The 22,406-nt window shown below is 37.0% G+C and overlaps 1 protein-coding gene across 11 annotated transcripts in view; it reads right to left on the bottom strand.

The window, feature by feature from the left end:
• CMSS1 (cms1 ribosomal small subunit homolog) overlaps positions 1-22,406 on the bottom strand; it is a 333,529-nt gene that overhangs the window by 199,803 nt on the left and 111,320 nt on the right. The window lies entirely within an intron of this gene.

Genomic DNA, 22,406 nt, shown 5'->3' with positions numbered 1-22,406 from the left:
ACACTAACCACTTCACAGGGTAGATGAGAGGATTATGTGAGATACTGACCCACGGAACATCTGCCATAAATCTACTTTTCCTTCTTGGAGGTACTATAGGGTACTAGAAAGAACCTAGGCTCAAAGCCCAGCTCTGCTACTTGTTAGCTATGTGATATTGGGAATGTACTTCACTCCTCTGAGCCTCAGTTTCCTCACCTATAAAAGAAGACCAGTATCGATACCTCACAAACCTACTAAAGGATTAAGGTAGATGATCCCTCATAAAGAACTTACTTTAGCCTACAGTTGCTACAAACTGAGATACTATCTCCTTTTCCTCTTTAAGGGTCACATAGTAACTCTCTTAAGAGTACAAGAAAACTAAGGAATGCAACTTCTAAGAAGACTGCAGGGGAGACAACAGACCTACTCTGTGGGAAAGGAGGCAAGGTCAACCACAGAGCAGGTCAGTGTGGAAAGTATGCCTTGTTGCCTTCTGATTCCAGCATAGGCAGATTATTTGGGCATCAGAGAAAAGACAAGAGTCCCCATAAAAGGGTAACAAGCTAACTAATTGCTCTTGTGGATTGCTTAAAGCAGTTCTCTATCAATATCAGTGGAATTCCTAGGAAGGTTATCACTGTGATTTCATATCTATGAAAAGCACATTCCAGTAGGAATGATGAGTAAGAAGTGTTTCAAAGATATTTATAGTGTCTTCCTATGCTCAGGACAATGAGGACAGTCCTTACAAAGATATGAATAAAGTCACCTTAGAAAAGATTGGTTGGATTTGATTTATTCTTTTGAAAAATAGAGATTTAGGACCCTACTCAAATGAAATATGGTCCACTGTGTTATGAAATAGACACAGATCAACTGCCAACTTCCTGGGACACAATTTTTATAAAAATCCAAATCAGACAAAAGGAAGTAAAGGCATCTGTACCTGACCTGAAATAACTCTCAAAATCTCTACACCAAAAACACTACTTCACACCTAAGAACCTTACTAGTTACCTGACTTTTCAGTCCATGGCATATCTAAAAGCAAAAACCAGAAATAAGGTAGAAGCTAAAGGCAGGTGAGGGGGAGTAAATAAGTGATTGGTTACAATTTGACACTGAGGAGGCAGAAAACAAAATACAAAATACAGAAAATATTATTTAGTACTTCAAATGCTGTTCATATAAATAACACTGAACTTCAAGTAAGCAGGAATGTATGGATTTACCTTAAAAGATATCCATCAAACTTTAAGCTTTATCTAAAAAAAAGTTCTGGCACTTGACAGGGAAAACAGTTGTTGGAAAATTCACCTTCACAAACAATCTGATTTAATAAAAAAACCAAAACAATAAAACGTTATTCTGGATTCTTTCCAAACCTAGCTAAAATTCTATTGCCCATTTTGGGGATACATTTCTGTAGTGTACACTTTGTGACTATGCAGCAGAAAATCAACTCAAAATATAAAGATTAATATTCTCAACCACCTCAAATGATTCAAATTAAGTACATGAGAAAAAAATTTTTATATTCCTCCTTAGGAATATTAATGGGCAATTTAATTTAAAAAAAACCCATGTTTCTCTATTTTCTTCTTTCTTTACTCAAAATTAGTAAACACAGACATTAGAAGGAAATCTTGGGTGGGAAGAGGAAATTTGTGCTTCCCCTACAGCTCTCTCTTATATGTGTATGCAAGTTTAAAAGCTGTGTATCTATTGCTACAAGAATTGTAGCACAGTGTTTTCTAGCACTAGAAGTTTATTTAATAAACTGAGAACATAAAAGATCCATTTCAGGCAGATTCTATTCCACAATGACTAAAGAAACCATGAATGAATTCCACACAAATCCTAAATTCTTAACACAGGTTCTAAGGGTTGGAAATTTCTGGGCTGGTGGTAGGATCAGCCAGAAAAGTCTTTTGTTTCCTGGATTTGAACAGACAAAATGACTGCTCAAGAATAGCTGAGGAAAATGCTCAAATTGTGAAGTGGTGCAATCCTGTAATTTTTTGCTCATTTTGAAAATACTTTAGATATCTAGCCTAGTTAAAGCCAAAAATAATTCCACTGAAACTGCCCTAGTTTGATTTAGGACACAGATTTTGTGACCAGAGACTACATTAAATCTCAAACAGGACTTGCCCCTTATTCCCCTTATTAAATCAATGAAGAAGTCCCATCTACAGGAGACCATGGTCTGTGTAACATCATGACTCTCACAGCCTCTGGTGGTGCCTGTGCCACATCTATATCTTCTGTTTAACAGCTTCAAAGTTAGTCCTAGGGCTTATGTCCGGTTACGCATATTCCACAGGATTAAATAATGACTTTCTGAATAAATTTCATCTAAGGGGGTAGAGAATCATTCTTTTAGATTAGCTTATTCATAGATTCCCTCAGGATTGCTTCATATCATCTAAGGCAGGGGTCAGCAAATTATGGCTGTTTTGGTAAATAAAGTTTTATTGAAACACAGCCATGGCTATTCATTTGTACATTGTTCTCTGGCTGCTTTCTGGCAAGAGAGAACTGAGTAGTTGCGGCAGAAACTGCATGGCCTACAAAGCCTAAAAGATTTATTATTTCACCCTTTATTGAAAAAGTTGGCTGGCGCTAATCTAAGAGCACCTGTTGGACCAATTAGTTATTGAATGTCATTTGGAAAGAGATGTCATGTAGCCAAGCTCAACATGGTGAGTGTGGGGGGGGGGGGCAGGGGATGTGGTTAGGCAGAAACAGTGCCACACAAGTACTTGCTTCATTGCTTTTTCCCATCTTTCTCCACCTAATATCCAACAGCGTGGTAAACACATGAACTCTGCTAGGTTAAGTCCACGTAAATTTTGCCAGAAAGACTGCACTAAAAATCTGGTCATTAATGATGAGACAGACTCATTCCATCCATCCATTCATTCATTCACTAGATTGAGTATATACTATGTGCAAAGTAACTTTCTCCTTTCCTTTCCTTCCTTTTAAATCCTGAGTCAAAAACAAGCTCTATTTTGAATATTCACTTAAGTCTTCATCATATTCAATAAATAACAACAAAAAAAGATAATAAAGAATTTACTTGTACATCTTAAACTAATACAATGCTATATATCAACTATATTTCAGGAAAACTGGGAAAAATAATAAAATAAGTTGAAAACAACAAAAAAAGAATTTACTAAGTAGCTTTTCATGAATGTATTAAGTATGTATGAAGGGAATTATGTGGGCTGCCTCCAGCCCTCTTTCTGTCTGGGGAGGCGAATGAGTAGGAATATTCACTCAGCTATAAGCTGCTTTGCTTCCTGCTGCGAATAGCAAATTTTTAAACTTCAATTATACTATTTGATGAATAGTATTTTGTAGCTGAAAGACAAGGCAAGGCACCAGGGAAGACTAGTGAAAATAGGGGGCAATAAGAAGTGAAAAAAATCCCAGGAACAAGACATGTGAGTCATGGCCTGGCCACTTATTAACTGTGTGACCTTGGGCAAGTTAACTTTTCTGAGTTCTGGATTCCCCATTTATAAAAATGAGACTCATCAGGTGTCTACCACAGAGCTGTTATGTGGATTAAATAAGATACTGTAGAAGTTTCTAACATCCAGTAGGAGACTGGATATTGATTTTTTCTTTTTTCAATAGTACAATCTATTTCTAATATATATTATGGGGCAAAGAAACCAGGGCAAGAGGCAATAGAAAATATGGGTAAGAAAGTAGAAAGTCTTATCTGCAGTGATAGTAGGTGGCTCCTTGCTGGTTTATAGTGTTTTATAAACTTCACCGACTTTTGTTCTCTAACCTAATGACTCAAAATGACTAATACCTTAAAATGACGTTATCCTCTAACCTCCTAAGCAGGTAAAAAAATACACAAGTCAGAGGTAGAGATGTACCTTTGATTATGGATTTAAAAGTTACCCTAGATAATACTCAATGACATATTTGAGGATATTTATAAATAAAAAACAGTAACAACAAAACTTAGCCTGACACCTTGCCTTCTTCCAATATGCACACATATGCTGCACACCTGGTTGCTAAGAATGTTATTGGTAATCACTGTGATTGGCTTTAAAGATTAGCAATATCAAAGGAAATAATTATTTCTACATATGAAATCAGTCTCACTCTGATTCTCAGAACTCAGAAGAACTAAAAAGTAAAAATTATGCTTTAGACATAGAATGGCTTAAAGAACCACTACAAATGTCTTATTGTGCAATTATAACCATCTTTTAAGTGTGTTATACCTTTTTGATTAGGAAATGCTAACATAAGCACCATGCAGTTCTTTGTACCTTTTAGGAAAACATTAAGTACTTTGAAATATAGCCAAGCTAGTGCTCTGAGGAACCCAAGGTTGCTACTGGATTGCTTATTTTTCATTCCTTTAACTAACTGAGGGAATGGAGAGTGAAGTGGCCTATTTAAGATGGTATTATAAGGTGGAAGCATAGCCGATCATGGATTTCTGGCTTCCCCAAATGAAGACCCAAACTGTGCTTTATAGGTGAGCATTTAGACAAAACTAAAAGATAAAAATCTAAAACATATTTAAATATTTAAGCATGAAGCCAGCTGCCAATTATGAAAGGTTTTACTTAAAGTTACCTCATTAAAAACCAATTGAAGAGTACTAATATGTCAAAATAGAATTTGGGGAAACATTCTGTAAAGTGTCTTCATAGGCTTAGCTTCAGCATTTTTAGAATCAGGAGCTGACAATGGCACAATATTTTCTTTAGTTATACCCTTAATGATAAATCACTCTAGCCACTTGCTCAGTTTGGGAGTTTTCTCTGCTTCCACATTTAGAAAATCATCTTTCCAACTCATTGAAATTTACTTACCATAATTGATATTATCAGGTGGCGTTAAGCTAACAACAGTGCCATGGGAAATAAAATGGCACAAGAATTCTGGACACATCTTAAAAATTGGCCATGTTTTTAAGATCACAGAGTTATGAAAAATGGATGCTCACAGAGTAAAGGATTGTCTGAGAGGTTGTATACAGAGGGTACCCCGTCCCCAGTGCTTGCCAGGGAAGAGCTGAGCAAACCTATCACCAAGCTCTTCCAACTCCGATGATGTTTTATGATTTTGAGATTCTTTTCTAGACCAATTTGATCCTTCTCCACACTGAGCCGCTATAACAATTTAATTTCAGGTACATTGCTTGGTAACCATGTTTTATCCATAAAGGACTGTCTTTTGGTAACAAAGGAGTATTAAAATAAGGACACACTCAAAAGACCAGAAACAGAATGCTGTTGTTTTACAAGGAAAACATATTTCTTATCTTACCACCACTGATGTCTATACAGATTTGCTTTTACTTTGTTTGAAATACACTCACCAAATCAGATTCTCATTTTTTGAATTCAAGTCTACATAATGAAGTAATCTGTCAATAAAACAGGAACCTTTTCCATGAAGGAAATACATCTGTGAAAGTAAACATCCTTCCACTGTTAAAGATGAATTACTTGGATACATACTTCAATTCTTATTTCATTTCCAAACTCTCAACTTTCAGGGCTTGAAAAAGTGATACAGTGGTCTATTCTAATAGTATCTAATGATTTCTATACTTCTTTTTTTTACCTTCGGAAGAGTATTCAAAATATTTTCATGGTTTTAATTTGGTAAAGGGAAAAGAATTTAGAGGAGAGGTAGAATAAAAATTGAGTTGTGATTAAGTCCCACAGAGGCCAAAATCATAACTTCAAAATACACAGTTATTTCTCTGAGCCAAAGACAGTTCTCACGAATTCCAGTCAGTTAAAGTCCTGAGAGTGGTCAAAGTTCCTTCTTAGCTCTGGATCCATAGGGTTCATGCCTCTAAAGTGAAAGTTGAGGAGGAAGAAAGCAAAGACTCAAAAGAGAATGGTAAACTAAACATCCAGCAATAAAAGAATGGCTGTTAATAATGGCACCGTCATACAATGATATACTATGCAACAGTTAAAAACTGTGGTAAGGAAAAATAAAGAGAACAGATGTCTCCCAAACAACATGCACATTATAACAGATACAGAAGAGAAGAACATGTGGAAGAAATTATATAAAAAGAAGAGAAGAAATCTCAGCATGGTCGAATTAAGGATAAATTTTTAAATTCCTTATGCTTGTTTCCCCATTTTCAGTGCTTAATACATATTACTTTTAAATTAGGAACTTTTTTTCTTACTTAAAAAATGGAAGTGCTGACATTAAAGGGAGAAGGAAAAAAACAATACAATAATAAATCACTCACAGTAGAAGGCAGGCATTTGTTAGCACCTGTGCAACAAACATGCTACAGTGCTCGAATGAAGAAAGTGTCTATGCTTGGCAATTTGGTGCTTTATAGTATGGAGCCAGCAAACTTCTATTTTACAAACTATAGCCAACATGCTGGAAGCAGCAGTCCCTACTAAAGGCTAAAAATAAGAATACTCTGGATCCAGGCCTCAGCATGTAGCCACCACCAAGTTAAACTGCAGTCATTTCTCATCTGAAAGTAATTATGGTATGCATGGTAACTTGCTCTGAAGAGAGTAGAGTGGATGCATGAAGTCTCTTATGAGACTGCTTTAAAAAAAAAAAGCATCCTTAAGATCAGCAGTCTGAAAGATCACATGTCTTCAGCTTACTCCTCAGCTGCAACTGCAACCAACAGGGAGTTTTGATGCAGACATGAAACCATGTGTATCAGGAAACACAGCTGAAAGGTTCAATAACAAGAAAACAGGAGCCTCTCCTTTAGCTGCTACAACAAAAGAAGTTCAGAGATTACTTACTCATTCTTTCCAGGATGAGAATTCCATTTCCATAACAAAAAGTTTTCCCCATTGATACTAGTTTTAGCTTTTCCTACTCATGGACTGAAAACAAGTTACAACCACAAAAACCTACAACAAATTCAGAAAGCAGTTAAATGGTTTGTATGCTATCAATCACAATAGTCTCCATTCTGGAGACATGTCACACTCAGTTTCTCATAATGCTTTTGGCAGATGATTGGAAGGCCCCTCTGACAACTCTGAAAGCTCCTAGGGGTTCTGGGTTCACAGGCTGAGAACCACTAACATAAAGCATATATTATATAAGGGACCAAGGCCATAATCTCAAGAACTTTATCTTTCCAATGGTTATCTCTAGAAATACAGCTATCAACCATCTTCATGCACACACTCACAAAACAACACAATTTCATGGTGAGGTGGTAGGCAGAGGATATAAAAACAGCCATGAATGAGTCACACGCTGTGGGCACCAAAGTGTGTGTGGCACTTCTGAGCCTAAAAGGTTCTTCTGTTGGCTCTGTGACAGAAGTTTAGCATAGGAGGTAAGAACTGAGCACCCTGACAAGAGGGTTTCTTTTCTTAAAAGTATAGGGTAAATTGCCTTCTTTATCCTTATAAAGCCTTCCTGTGTCAATAGGCTGCCTGCCTCCAAACCCAGCAAAAACAGGGGTAGCCCCTAAATGCCAAAAGAATAGTTGTCTGGGCTTTGCATGCTGAAATTGATTTGGCAAGCTCTCCATCTTGCAAAGAACACAAAGAGCTTAGTTTAGTCTGTGCGTAACTGCTTCACAATCATTACCAAAATATCCAAAGCAACATGCTCAAGGGAGGGTAATGATTCTTTGTTACCCCCCTTAATTGTAAGCTTCTGACATCCATTTATTTACTTATAGCTCCTAGCAGCAGCCACCCTTCTTGGTCAACACGCACTTTTGGCTGCCTTAGGTGCTTTCAAATGAGGGTGATATGGAACCACACATGGTGGGTAGAATCCTCAAGTTCAATCTATCCCAGTCCCACGTATCACTATGGAGTGTCTGAGATCCAGATCTATTCAATAGGGTTGGGAAGGGATGTCCTCTAAATAAAGAGCACTAGAAATGCATGTTTTCATAATGATCATTGAGGCTCGGAGCTTCAGAAAGGGAGTAGTCGACCCTTCTTAGAGGACACAAGGAGAACCCTGAGACCAGGAAAAAGAAGCCTGATAATCAGTTTGACCCAAACTCATAGGATGTAGCCCAGGCCACACTGTCTAGGGCACGTGTTCACCCCACTGCATGTGGTCTTCTTGATGCTTTTTGATTTAAGCAGACCTCCTGCTTTATAACTCCCTCACTAGCACCTAAAATGACCTGAATAATGGAGGATAGTGAAGAAGCATGAATTTAATTCCAATGTGCCCTAATCTGAGATGTGACCCAGCAGAGGTACTTTTTTTCTTCTCCCTGGGGCTATATTCTCTTCTCTCACTACTTCATGATGCAGATGAAAGGCATTGGTCTTTTTTGATTCTGTCAATGCTATACCATAATTGCTAAGATTTCTCTCCCATCTGTAAACAAATCCTTATTCCTAATGAGAAAGAACACAGGCAATAGAACACAGGCTGGCAAAGACTGGGTGGGTTCTAAAGCCAGCTGGAATTCCTGCTCTGCCATAGTGCTCTGTGGTTTGGGGCAGATTGACTTGACTTAATTTAAGTTTCCAATAAAGCAGAGATTAATAGTAGTATTTGCCTGCTAGGGTTGTTTTCAGTATCAAAGGGAATAGTGCATCTAAAGTGCCTTAGCAGAGAGCCTGGCCAGGAACAGTAAGTTTTATGTTGCTGCGGTATTAGAGAAGATTTTAAAAGTCTTGGTTGGTGGAAAAGTCACACCAGTAGGAGCCTGGTGAGCATACCGCTTTGAATTGGTAGACTTTGTCATCTTGTTCAGAACAGTTATGGCCAGTTTGGACCAAGAAGCCAGTCACTTCATGTTAAGTCCCTCCAGATTGGCAGGATCATAGCTCCCTATCACCTCTCTGCTAAATAACAGGCACTGGTTCCTGGCCAAATTCCCATGTCTTAAGCTTGCCAATCTCCATCTTGGCACGGAGCAAGTAACATACTCCCCCTGCCTTCAGTGGTGTAAGGCTGAGTAATATATTCTCTTCGTGATACTGAAAGGCAAAAATCCATTCGTTATTTTCTTATCTTATTTGATGTCCCAAGAGGGAAGGCATGTCTGATGAACCAAGAGATAAAATTGTATCATTACATCTCCACCAGGATGAGGTATGTGTTCCTGTCATATGTCAGGCACTGGGCACAGCATTTTATACATATGATCTCAAATCCTCCCAACAACCCTGCAAGACATAAGTCCAGAAGAACTGAAGTAACTTTCCCCAAACTGGACAGCACACAGGGATGGAGACAGGGCTGGAACTCGGCTGGCTGGTTCCAGAGCCTGCACTCTTTCCTCATATGCCATATTGTTTCCTACTTTTTTGCTTATATTGGGATTCTAGAAAACAACCAGAAGCTTCAGGACACCAGTAAGTGGAATGTTAAAAACAAAACAAAAGCTCTAAGTTATAAACCCAAATGTGTCACTCTGTCAAAAGTTTTCCCGTATAAAGCTTATCCTGAAAAAAGTGTCATGGCTGACACATTTTGGAAATGTCTTCAAAAATCCCTTCAAAGGCCACATACAAAAACCAATCCCATTATGTCAAGGTCACAAACTCTGACTTGATTTATTAAGATTTGGTTCCAAGAAACTTTTCCCTGTTGTCAGAAGTCAAATTCACCTTCAATGAACCAGATTTTGCCATGGCTGAGGGATATTCCAAAAACAGAAAACTCCAAAAGTGGAGTTCCAAAACTGTTCTCAGCAGTGGCAATGTTGTTAAAACGAGGTCACAGCAGCTCTCTGCTCCTGGAAATCATGTTCTCTCTTGGCTCCTGGGACACAGCTCAGTCTTCTGCTCCTTTGTCTCTGCCAGACACCCAAACATTAGTGCCTTCTTTTTCTTTTCTCTACCTTGCACCTTTTCCCCATCTCTTTAAAGAGAATCACTTCTTAAAGCATTTTTGTATTCAATTCAATACTATGTCCCTGGTGCTTTTTATTTAAATCTTTCATTATGAACATTTTCAATTATACAGAGAGTAGAAAGAAGAATATAACAAAGCCCATGTACCCATTCATCTTCAACAACCCTTTTAATACTTTGCCATACTTATTTTTCCTCTATCCTCTGCCTTTATTTGTCCTCAATATTTAAAAGTAAAGTCCAGGACATCATGTCATTTCACATTTAGATACTTCATTATGTATCTAGAAAAATAAAAAGAACATTCTCTCCTCTAAATACAATACCATTAACACATCTAACAAAATTCACAATAACATCTTACTAACATCTAATACATTCAAATTTCCTTGGTCATCTTCTCTCACACCCCTTGGACAATCACACCAGCTGCTATTCAAGACAAACTTCCAGTGCCTTGGTGTCTTTAAGGCTTTATCTCACTTATCCTTTTCCCCTGTCTGAAAAAGGCCCCAAAATGTGAAAGCAATATGATTGAATAAATTAGTTTAATTTCTTTTTCCAAAAATTGTTTTACTTATTGTATCTTGGAAATATTTTCCCATATTATTAAATATTCTTTGAAAACCTGACTTCTACCAACTGCCTAATTGATCAGTATACAGATATTCCACAATTTATTTAATTATCCCCTGTTACTTGTTGGACACTTGGTTCTTCCATCTTCATTATGATAAACAGCTCTGTAATGAGCAGCCTTACCCGTGCCTATGGTTTACCCTTCTGCCCTCATCTTTTACCACTGAACTCCTCCTTTACTTCAGCTGTAAGGAGTGAGTCGATATTTGCCACACATTGTTCTTCACCCACCTTCAGCCTGTACATATGACCTGGACACTCTTATCCTCCAAGGCCCAACTTATCTCTGAAGTGCTTTCACTGAGTCCCTTTGGCAGGGTTAGTCATTTCCTCTCAAATGCTCCCAAAACACTTTGTGCACTGGACATTATTTATAGCGTTTATTCGTATTTTGTATTTAGTCCTGAATCTGTTTTTCTACCACACTAAGTTGTGAATTTCTCAACATCTCAGCTTTTTCATCTGCAAAATAAGGAGAATAATACCAAGTCCATGTGTCTGAATTTTAAAGAAAGATATAAAGGACAGAAAGCATGAATCATATTATCTGGCAGATAATTGGAGCTTTACAAAAGTTAGCTTCCTTCTTTCCCCCTAATAAGAGAAACTGTAAATGTATCTAGATTCATATGCCTGGAAGGCAAGGAGTGAAACATTCCCCCAGCACAAGAAGACAGACTGAGTAAGGGAAGACATGGGAAAGGAGAAGCAAAATGGCTGCCCAGGGACTGTATCAATTGCAACATTTTTTCTGTAACACACAATCTCTATTCCAGTCACAGGTTCTTAGATAAAAGAAGAGAAAGGAAAGATGTCATTTGGAATCTATAGATGGGAACTCTTGATCTCTGAATCTCTGTTCACCTCTGAGCTCTGTATTATGCTGGGTTGGTCTAGCCCAGAGGAGTCCTTAAGGCACTCAGAGTGACCTAATGCCACCTAATGGGAGAGGAAGTAGTTGAGAAAGCTAACAAAAATCTGTGGGAGACTTTGGGTACTCTGAGGATGCATTTTTATCTTTTAAGATTCACATCTTTCTAGAGCTGGAAGAAGTAAGGGTTGGCTTATGAACATGTAGTGTTGCTACGGAAATAACAACAGAGCTGCAGGCAAGAGCTCTGGGTTCTGGTGCTGCCTCTGGGCACGACCACAGGCATATCAGTCAACTTCCACAGGCCTCAGTTGCTGAATACGGGGGGGTTGGATGAAACTGGTTCTAAGAACCAAAGGGACAAAAATTCAAAGAGAACAGAAAGGTTAAGTGACTGGCTCAATATCACTGTGTTTCCAAGAAAAAACAGAGAGCAGAACTGGAAGAAATATGAAAAGTGATGTAGTTTGAAAACTGTTAAAAGAATCATATGATTTTCAAGAGCTCTGATCTCGTGCTGGGAGCGTGGCATTTAAAAATTCATTAAAGCTAACTTGGACTATATGAAAATAATTTTCTTCTGTTCTATTCCACAAAGATCTGGAAAACATTCCCAACCCTGTATCAACCTTAAATGAGAAAAGAATCTTTAAAGAGCCACTGATTTGTAATGGAAAACTTGGATAAATCAACTATTTATACTCTGAGATTTTTATATTTCTTTTTGTCCTTTCTTCAGAACACACAGCTAAGAAAAGCCATGATGTAAGTCTGCTCTATTAGACCCCAATGGCAGGCTGTTTATTCTGCATCTACAGCCTAGCAGCTTCTCTGACCACAGCACTTAGTGGACAAGCACCCAAAGAACACATTCAAGCTAAAAAAGGAAGTTCAAATTTTGATTAATCCGTCATGAGCTTGGAGAGAAAGGGGTGTAAGAATACCTGAGTTTTCATTTCTGATCCAAGGTTTGTTAGCCAAAGTTATTTACGCTTTCTGAATGTCAAATTCCTCCTCTTGCAAAACAGGACAAATAATTATCTATCTACTGATATAGCAAGCAATGTAGACATGAAAGGTATTACAAACACTCACCTGATAAACTAAACTGGAATAAGTCTTCATTAAATGCCTACAATCAAATTTCTTGATCTATACTTAACATTCCAACTGAGATCCAGCATCAGAAGACTTACTGAGATCTTCCCCAAGTATACACTCTCACCATTTCACTGCTTTAGTTGTGTTTAACATCTGGGAAATTATGCCTAACTCCATACGTTTCTTCAAGAAACACCTGGCCTAATGGAGAGTAGGTATAAAGGGGTATAATCAAAATGTGTGTGTGAGATTGTGTGTTGGGTGAGGGAGACTAAACTACATAGTGCAAGGAATGTTTAAAGAAACTGAGTGTTTCATCTGGAAATAAGAAGAGAGCCCTTCCCACTGAAGGACCATAGTGTGGCGAGAGAAGTAGCCTTGCTTGACTGAGCTCTGGAGGCAGAAGCAGGATTAAAGAATAAAGTTCCTGGGAGTTAGATTTCAGTTCACAGGGAAGCCCTTTCAGACACTTAGAGCTGTGTAACAATGGAGTAGATGGGCACAGAAAACACTGAGTGTCTGGTACTATGGGAGATGGTTAAGATGACTACTACACTGCCTTCTGAACCTCACATTTGATTTGCAAGTAATTTTGACTCTCTCTTAGGACTCAGAACTCTGAGGAATAAGGGCCTGAATCACAAATACCCAGGTTCTATTCTCCTCTCTGAAGCCCTATCCATGCCCTCTCTACAAGCAAAAATACCATTAAGGGAATGTTTCAGTGATTTTTACTGAAAATGGAAGAAAAAGATAAAGGGGGACCATTGCTAAATTAGGTTATCTGGTTTTCAATGTGTCTTTTTTTAGCCATTAGATAGCTTTACTGTAGCTGGCTGAATTTAGTGTCTTCAAATATGGGTGACTAGGGCAATAAAAGGAAACAAACTTCTTACTTCTTTATTTTAAGAGAAACCAAATAAAATACTCAACAAGATTTTTGCCCTAATGTGGCAAAAGCACAACCTGGCTGTTTTGCAACTGAACACTATTAATATCTATTTATAGCCAGTATTTTCATAGATGAATCACACTTACCATGAGACAGTTAATATTAAGGGCTCAACCAGCTCTGCTGAGAACCCCATAATCTTACTACATCTCTTTCCATTCCCCTTTGAGGGAACTAAGTTATAGCTTAATGGTTCCATGCAGAGAGAAGGGTAAATCCAAATGGAAATGTAAAGCTAGCTGACAGCCTGCTCTCTAAATTCAGCAAGTGTGGGATGTTAAAGACATTCAAACGTAAGGCCCTGGATCACTTCCAAGTTTGTCCCTTGGCTATGTGTCCTACTGTTAGCACAGACCCACTCTGCATTATGCAACCATCTTGCCGTCAAAACAATGTATCCCCCAAATTTCCTACCAAACCGAGTTTAAATGACACTGCTTTATAAAATGTCACATACATAAAAACAGGACTAATGATTGTTAAAGGTGTTGTCAAATGACAGGAGTGTAGGGGATGTTCAGCTCATTTTATGTATGTGAGAGTGTATGCAGAGGGGCGGAGGTGAGGGAGAGTTGAAGGTCAGAGTATAAATGATAAAGGTTTTCAAAATTCAGTGACATTAACTGGAGTTTTCTAGTACGTCTTAGGGATCCAATGTCCCTTCTCCACCCAGCGTACCCAGCACATGCACACACACGCACACACACTCTGAACTTTGTGTAAGTATCAGCACTACTCCGATACTGATTTTAATTTCTCTGACTTTGATGTCTCCTATGAGAGCCTCCACTCTTAGTTTACCTTTACAAAGCCCTTTCCTACAGTCTTTACTTCAGGCTAAAACTCTTGAAGATTCAGTAAGATAATACATACAAAGCACTTAAAACAGTGCCAAGCATATGGAAACAGGTGTATACACATTAGCTACTTCTACATTCCAGCTACTTCTATTAGATTCACAGTACCATTTTTCTAAATTTCTAGCCAGTGGTTCACAGATGAATCGTCTTTACCATGAGGCAGTTCCTACTCAGAGCCAATCATTTCTGTCAAGGACTGCGTGATTCAGTCATGCAAACGAATCCCTGCTGAGCTCCAACTCTGTTGAACACTGGGAAGACAGACTCAACAACAGGGGCCCTGTGCTCACAGAGCATGGGCAATAAACCCGTTAGCAGGTACCATTATCTCCATTTTACATTTGAAGGCTCAGGGAAGTTTAGCAGCTTGTCCAAGGCTACAGAGCTAACATACTGGAACAGCAATTTAAGCCCAGATCCATCTGATCTCACGATCTCAAACTCTTTCGATTATGTTATGCCCCCTTTCCACCCCCCAAGATGCCAGCAAAGTGGTTAAGAAAAGTACATTAAAGTTTAAGAATAGCAATGCATTCCATTAAGTTTCTGCACATAAGTATTATGCAAAAACAAAACATCTTTACTGAATAGACCAATTGCTGAAAGGGCCAGGGAACTGTGAATTCATATTCAGATTTCTGTGTAACTTTGGGTAGCCAGAATTAAGTATACCCATGTCAACAAATGGGACATTAGTTCAGATATAAAAATAAACTTGCACATATTGCCTAGTATAACTGACATAGTAGGCATTTCATAAATGCTTGTTGAATAATTTAACAATGGACCAGGATTTTTCCTTTACTATGTATGCCTTATAAGACCCTAAGGAGATACAGTACATTGATTTGCTGGACTAGAGCCACCCAAGTTAGGACCTTCCTTTGCCACTTCCTAGCAGTAAGATCTTCAAGAAGTTACTTAACAGCTACAAGCCTCAGTTTTCTCCTTTGCAAAATGGGGATAAACAACAGCTTTTGTGAAGACTAAATGAGTTAATCAAAACAAAGTATTCGGAACAGACTGATTTGGTAAGTACTGAATTGATCTAAGCTATCATTATTACTTTCTTCTTTAAATCAGAATAGTTTTGATTGGGCTACCTCAATATCATACTAAATGATCAAGACCAAAACCAACTTCTTTCACTGAAGCTTTCTGAAGTTCTTTTATAGAAGCAAAATAACCTCTTTCCACCATTCAAACATGAAAATAAGTAAGTGAAGACTAAATTATGTCTAAAAGCACTCAATTATGTAGAATAAGCAATTTTTGCTATATAAGATTAATAAAGAATGATTAAGAAAATTCAGCTTTCATAGTGAGGAGTTGGCTAGGGGTGTCTGTGTTGTGGGGGAGGTGGCAGATGAAATAGGTCTCTATTGACATTTGGCCATTTCCTGTAACTAAATTAAGTAAATAATTGCAAATTCTCTACCTGTCTTTCTTTTGCAAGTATACACCCTTACCAAGATCCACCATGATTTAACCAGCTTAAGCCAAAGAAAAACTGACTGAGGTCACCACATCGGAAAGCAAAGCAGAATCTGATTCTCAGGGCCAATTGCACTGTATTTGTATCCATAGATACAAGACAACAGAGAAGCACAGAACTCTAAAGCGGGAAGTCCCGGGACCTCAGAGATCATCTAGTCTCAGGCACAAATCCTGCTGTTAGGGAACCCATTAGGGTGTGAAGGACAAGGTAGCTATTAGGGGAAAGAACCCCTGTTCTTGTTTCATCCTGAATGACTCTGTGGGGTCAACTTAGCCTAATATCCTCATTTTACAAGTGACAACCCAGAGCCTAGCTAATTAAAAGCAGAGCTAAGATCAGAAGCCAGGTTTCCTGATTCCCAGTCTATTGCTCCCTTACACTCCTGAAGGCTGCCATTCTACGGGCTATGATAGTCACAAATAATAATGCATAAGGCTGTGTTAAACTTGACAACTAAGCAAATTTTCTCCTTGCAAAACCATGAGGCATTATATGACAGCGACGCTTTATGAAAAGAATATGACATCATTATTTGGTATAAACAAAAGTAACTTTCCATTCCTCTTTTTTTTTCCCCTTTGTAACCTGAAAATCCCAAACCTCTGTTGCTATTACAAAATTTTTCTTTTCCTCAGTACGTACCCCTGGGCCAAGCACAGATGTATTAAAAATTTGCCAAGAGAAACAATGAAGTCACTGATAATACAAAGCATGAGAGTATCATGAAATTCATGTCTTTGTTTTCTTCCTCTTGATACTTAATTACTTCTCATTACTGATCATTTTGTGGTTGTTGGCAAGAGGGCAAGGAAACTCCACCACTGTAAACATGCGGAGACACACTCCTCAGTAGACCAGAAGTCTGCACACGATGGGTCTGTTCACAAATCCAACGTAAGTGCCAGCGAGATTGCTGACACTGTCTTCCCCAGCCCCCTGAGAAGACTGGTGGGTTCAGAAAAACTCTTATCACTTTAACAAGAATAAACACAGTACAAAAATGTTTCAGGTCATTCCTTTTTTAGCATTTATAAATATCATTAATGGCAGATAATTTGTGCTCTCCTTGCAAATTTCACCCAACTCACTTAAAGGATGAGATGAGGGGGAACAGAGCCAATATTTTATAATTATAAATGGAGTATAACCTTTAAAAATTGTGAATCACTATATTGTACACCTGTAACTTACATAATATTGTACATCAATTGTAACTCAATTTAAAACAAAAGAACGAGGTGAGGGAAGATAGGCTGTATACAGAGTTCCATTTGGTTTTCTGGAACAGCTCAGGGTTGCCTTAAACTCAAAGGGCACTACTTATGAAATATGCTTAGCAAACTCTCTGTTAAGTAGAAGTTTATGCTATCTTGGAATTCTGGAAGGCATACCTTAGATAAAATTAATGGTGGCAGAGGAATCCTTATTGATTAGAGGCAGAATACAAGTTGATTCTTATCAGTAGGCTATTGTTCCACATAAGAATACGTGGGTAAGAGGAAAGCACAGGAATGTATCTTAGAAATCATCAAAATAACCTTATCCTTTCAGGAAATTAAAAGAAGTAAAAAACCAAATATATTTTACCTCTGTTTTAATCTAGAGACTTTCATTTGATTTTCATAGAAATTTGAATCTTAAGTGTGATAGACTTAGCATTTTTCAAAGATGGCTACAGTTAACTTTTCCCATTCCTCTGCAATGTGACCTTGCAGCTCCTTCCATCAAGAGGTGGAATCCATTTCCCTATTTCCTGAATTTGGGCTGGTCTTGGACATTCTTTCACCAATAGAAATGAGACCTTGGAGTTTCACACTCTTAAAATACCATCCTGAGACCGCTATATAAGGAAGCCTAGTCTAATCTACCAAAGGTTGAAAGCCATGTGGAGCAGAGATGAGATCATCCAGTTGAGATCTCCTAGTTCAACTAGCTAGCAGCCAGATATGGGAGTGAGTCCATCTTAGACCATCCATTCCAGCTAAGCTGCAAGATAACCAAAGCTGCAGAGTAACCCACACAATTCTGAGCCATTGTTTAAACACTACCTAAGTTTTGGGGTAGGCCACAAAGTACAAGGAGAAAAACCAGTCACTCTGTTGAAGAGCTATTATGTAAGAAGCACCAGGCCAGAAATCCCACGGGACACATGGATGGAGACTAACAATATTAACAGAAGACATGGATGGATGGCCCTGTCCTTCATGTGAGAACTTATCTGTAAATAAAGTAGTTCATGATATTTATTTGTTTTAAATATATCTAACCTATGTTAACAACGTTCCATTATAACTATGGGTCAGAGCAATGATTTCACTGGGGTATTCAAGATAATCCAATGGGGTGGAAAAAAAAATAATTAGGTATCTTATTATTTTTAATTAATATTTTTCCTTTATGTTTTTTGAATGTAAACCTTTTATAAGGTACATAGCATATATTAACACGCTAGTATAGAAATAGTATTTTTAAATACATAAATATATACATAATGGGGTTTTCCACAGTCATAAATCCCATATATCCTTAATCTTCCATCCTTGCACAAAAATACACTTATACGTCTTTGCTTTTCTCAAATAAAAGAATCCTTCCCTGACTATGTAGGGAAGAGTCAGTGATAATACTGCCACAGATTGCTGTTAATCTGTACTGTAATTATTGACAAATGGTCTCCTTAACAAGGCTATACGCATTTTTCAGACAGAGTGTCTGTAACCATCTGTCTTTGACAGTACAGTCTAATGGCATGAGGCATGAGTTTTAAGAGTGCAGGATCTAGAGCCAGGTTGCCTAAATTCAAATCTCAGTTCTGCCACTTGTTAGCTGTGCAACCTTCATTTATGCTTCCATTTCTTTGCTGTTAATGGAGAGAATAATATTCCATACTTCATAGGGTTGTTGTGAGAATTGAATGAGATAAAACAGATAAAATGCTTAGAAGAATGCCTGGCATGTAGTAACTGCTCAATAAATATTAATTATTATCATCATTACCATCACTATATCCATCACTGTCTTTCTATCTCCAATGTCTAACAGAGTAAATAAATGTGTGATGGAGGGAATTAAGAGAGACCATGAGTTGTAAAGAGAACACATTATGTGACTTGTTAAAATTTTGAAAGTGAATGTTTTAAATTTCTCTGAATAGATATTATAACTTCAAGGCAGAGTGTCTCATTGGTATCACCTGACAGTTGGTTACTGACAAGTAAAATATGTAAATAATAAATATGTAAGACAATAAACACATTCAAGTTCTGCTTATATAGCCTGATTGTTATGATAAGGCTACAGAACAATTCTCAGCTGAAAATTATCACTGGGATTATCTCCTTAAGCATTGTCTTTTTTTTTTTTATTGAGTTATAGTTAGTTTACAATGTTGTGTCAATTTCCAGTGTAGAACACAATTTTTCAGTTATACATGAACATATTCACTGTTGCATTCTTTTTCACCGTGAGCTACCACAAGATCTTGTATACATTTCCCTATGCTATACAGTATAATCTTGTTTATCTATTCTATACCTTAAGCATTGTCTTTTTTAACTGTAATCTCTTTCCTAGTTAGAATCATCAGACACATTTACTGCATATCCATATGTAGTATTTAGATTTCTGTGGATTTCCTATAAGATGCAGACCCACAAATCCATCTCTTCTAAATATGCTATTGATAACCTATGCCAGAAAAAAGGCACAGTGGCAAGAATCATTTTATATCCAAGGAGAAAGGATGTCATAAAAATCACCTCCTCATCCCCTTCACTTCACAAATCACGACATGGAGCTCAGAGAAAGACAGTGGCTTAGCTAAGTCTCCCAGCTGATTTGTGACAGAATTTTTTTTCACACAACTTTCGTCTATCTAATTCAGTGCACTTTTCATGTCCCCAAGTTTCAAGAACTATTTTCATAAACCTTACACTTGAAAGTGTATCACTTGTACTAAGGAAGCCACACCATAAATAATGAACTTAGTGCATGACACACAGTGAGCCTTCAATAAATGCTTGTAGAATGATGGCTGGAGGGATGAACAGAGGCTTAGCTGGCTGGCTGTGAAGTCCTCAAGGTTTCTAAACTGTCCTGACACTCAGGTCTTTCAAGTGGTGCCAGCAAGCTGGGACTGGTAAGAATTATTTCTTAAACAGAGTATCCAGGAAAGACACAAAGCCATTCTTTCAATCTTTTTTTCTTTCCCCTCTGTATTCATGGCTCACCTCTCATTAGATGAAACAGATAATCAAATAAACTTGCTTTGGTTCCTTTTTTTTTAATGGAGGTACTGGGGATTGAACCCAGGACTTCATGCATGCTAAGCATGTGCTCTACCACTGAGCTACACTCACCCCTGGCTTTGGTTCATGAATTTTTTTTCCAACTATAAAGGTAATGCAGAATCATTATAAAATTTGGAGGAATAAAAATAAATTTAATAATAACATTAATAACCAATAACATTAATAACTATTAATAACATTAATAACTAAAACAATAATACCTAATATTTATTGAGTGGTACCAGATGTGTTGCAAATAATCTGATGTGTTGACTGATTCAATCCTCACAGCAACTTTATATTATAAACACACTACTACTATCATTCTCATTTTACAGATGAGAAAACTGAGGCACAGAGGTATTAATTAACTTGCCCAAAGTTTTACAGTCAACAAATAATGGAGAAGAGATCTGAACTCAAGCAATGTGATTCCAGAATCATGGTCTTAGCCACTTAACCATGGTCTTTTATACCGAAACTGTTCAAATTTTTGTTTCCAATGCAAATTATAAAGAAAAGAACTGATTTAAAAATGGATAAACTTGACTAAATTAAAATGTAAAACTTCTATACTGCAAAATATATAATAATAAACTGAAAATGCAAGCTACAGGCCAGAAAAGATAATGATAAAACATATAATCAACAAAACAGTAATTTATAGAATGTGTAATGAATTCTTACAAATTCATAAGAAAAAGACAACTAATACAAGAAAAAAATGGGCAAAGACTATGAACGAGCAATTTACAAAGAAAACCAAAAGATCTCTCAACATGTAAAAGGATGCCCACTCTCATTAATTCAGGATGCAAATTAAGACATCAGATACTATCTCACTTACCAAATTGGGAAAAATTATAAATTTCATAACAGCAAGTGTTGATAAAGATATGGAGCAATGAGAATTCTCATACTCTACTGTAAACTGGTACTCATTTAGGAGAGCAATAATCCTTAGCACTGTTGAGAAGACACATACAGCACAGTCCAGAAATTCCATTTCTATGCTCTACAGGACACTATCTGGAGAAATGCATGTACACAGGACATGTACATGGGAAAAAATGTACAAGAATGTTCATAGCAGCATTTTTTCTAATACTAAAAAAACTAAACTATTTAAATATCCATCAACAGTAAAACAGATAAGTAAATGGTGGACTATTCATATGAAGCAAAACTATACAGCAATCAAAATATGTAAAATAAATAAAATGAAGCAAGGAAGAATCTCAAAAATATAGGATGAAAAGCATTTTCAGAACAATACACTTGATATGCTATTTAAATAAGGTTTAAAAATCTGCAAAAAAATATTATATATTGTTCAGCAATATATACACATGCTTTAAAGTACAAAGTAAAGTATAAAACATGCATGAGAATGATAAACACCAAATTCAAGACAGTTACTTTTGTCTTGACGTAGGAAGGGTATAGAGAGGGTTAAGGAAGAGATACACAGAGGCTTTGACTGTATCTGTAATATTTTACTTAAAAAATTTTCTAACGTATATAATAAATTAAATTTTACAAATCTGTGTGGTAGCATGTAGTAATTCATTATATTTCCACATTTTTCTGTATGCTTGAGCTTTTTCAAATTTTTAAAGAAATATTATTACAAACTAAAAGCAAGGTACCAATGATGATGAAAGTTTCATGATTTGTAGGGATGAGTAAAATTAACAATCTGCTTGTACATCAGTGAGGTAGACTATAAGTTCAATTGATATTTTCTCTTTTCATTAGAAACCTCAAAGTTGGAAAAATTTATCTTGCTATTGCAAATTAATTTGGATAATTATATAATCAGATGTGGAACTAATATGTCTCTCACAAATTAATCTATTTTATGCTGTTTCTATAACAGTCAACTACTATAGGCACTCATGTACTTATTTTGGAAATAAGAGTCCTAAAGATAAATCCTTGAGTTATCCAAGGTAGCTCTGGAATTTTAGCAGAATGTCTGGGATACAGCCAGGGATCAAACCTTCATTCCTTCAATACTAGACTACATTCACCGTCATAACAAAATAACCCAAAGTATTTTGTAGCAGTAATTCTGATGCTTCCATCTTAAACCACCAAAGGCTAAGAAATCTAAAAACTTCTTTTCAACTTCCAAAGGAAACACTACAATGTGAATCTGTAGAAAGTTAGAACAATTAGCAAATTTAGTATTTCACAATTATGTTAAGTACAGCTTAAGTAAGCACTTAGGCCAAGGTTGGAGGTATGACCTGGGTCTCTGAGGTGGAATGCTTGGCGGGTGTAGTTCAAATACAGTCTGTTTACTCATGGACATAAGTGGCCTTAATCAAAGCAGAACACATATTTTAAAATGTTGATTTTAA

This window comes from Camelus ferus, chromosome 1 (genome assembly GCF_009834535.1).
Source record: "Camelus ferus isolate YT-003-E chromosome 1, BCGSAC_Cfer_1.0, whole genome shotgun sequence".
NCBI lineage: Eukaryota > Metazoa > Chordata > Mammalia > Artiodactyla > Camelidae > Camelus > Camelus ferus.
Note: the sequence above shows the minus strand (reverse complement) of the source record. Positions and strands in the feature narration are given on the sequence as shown.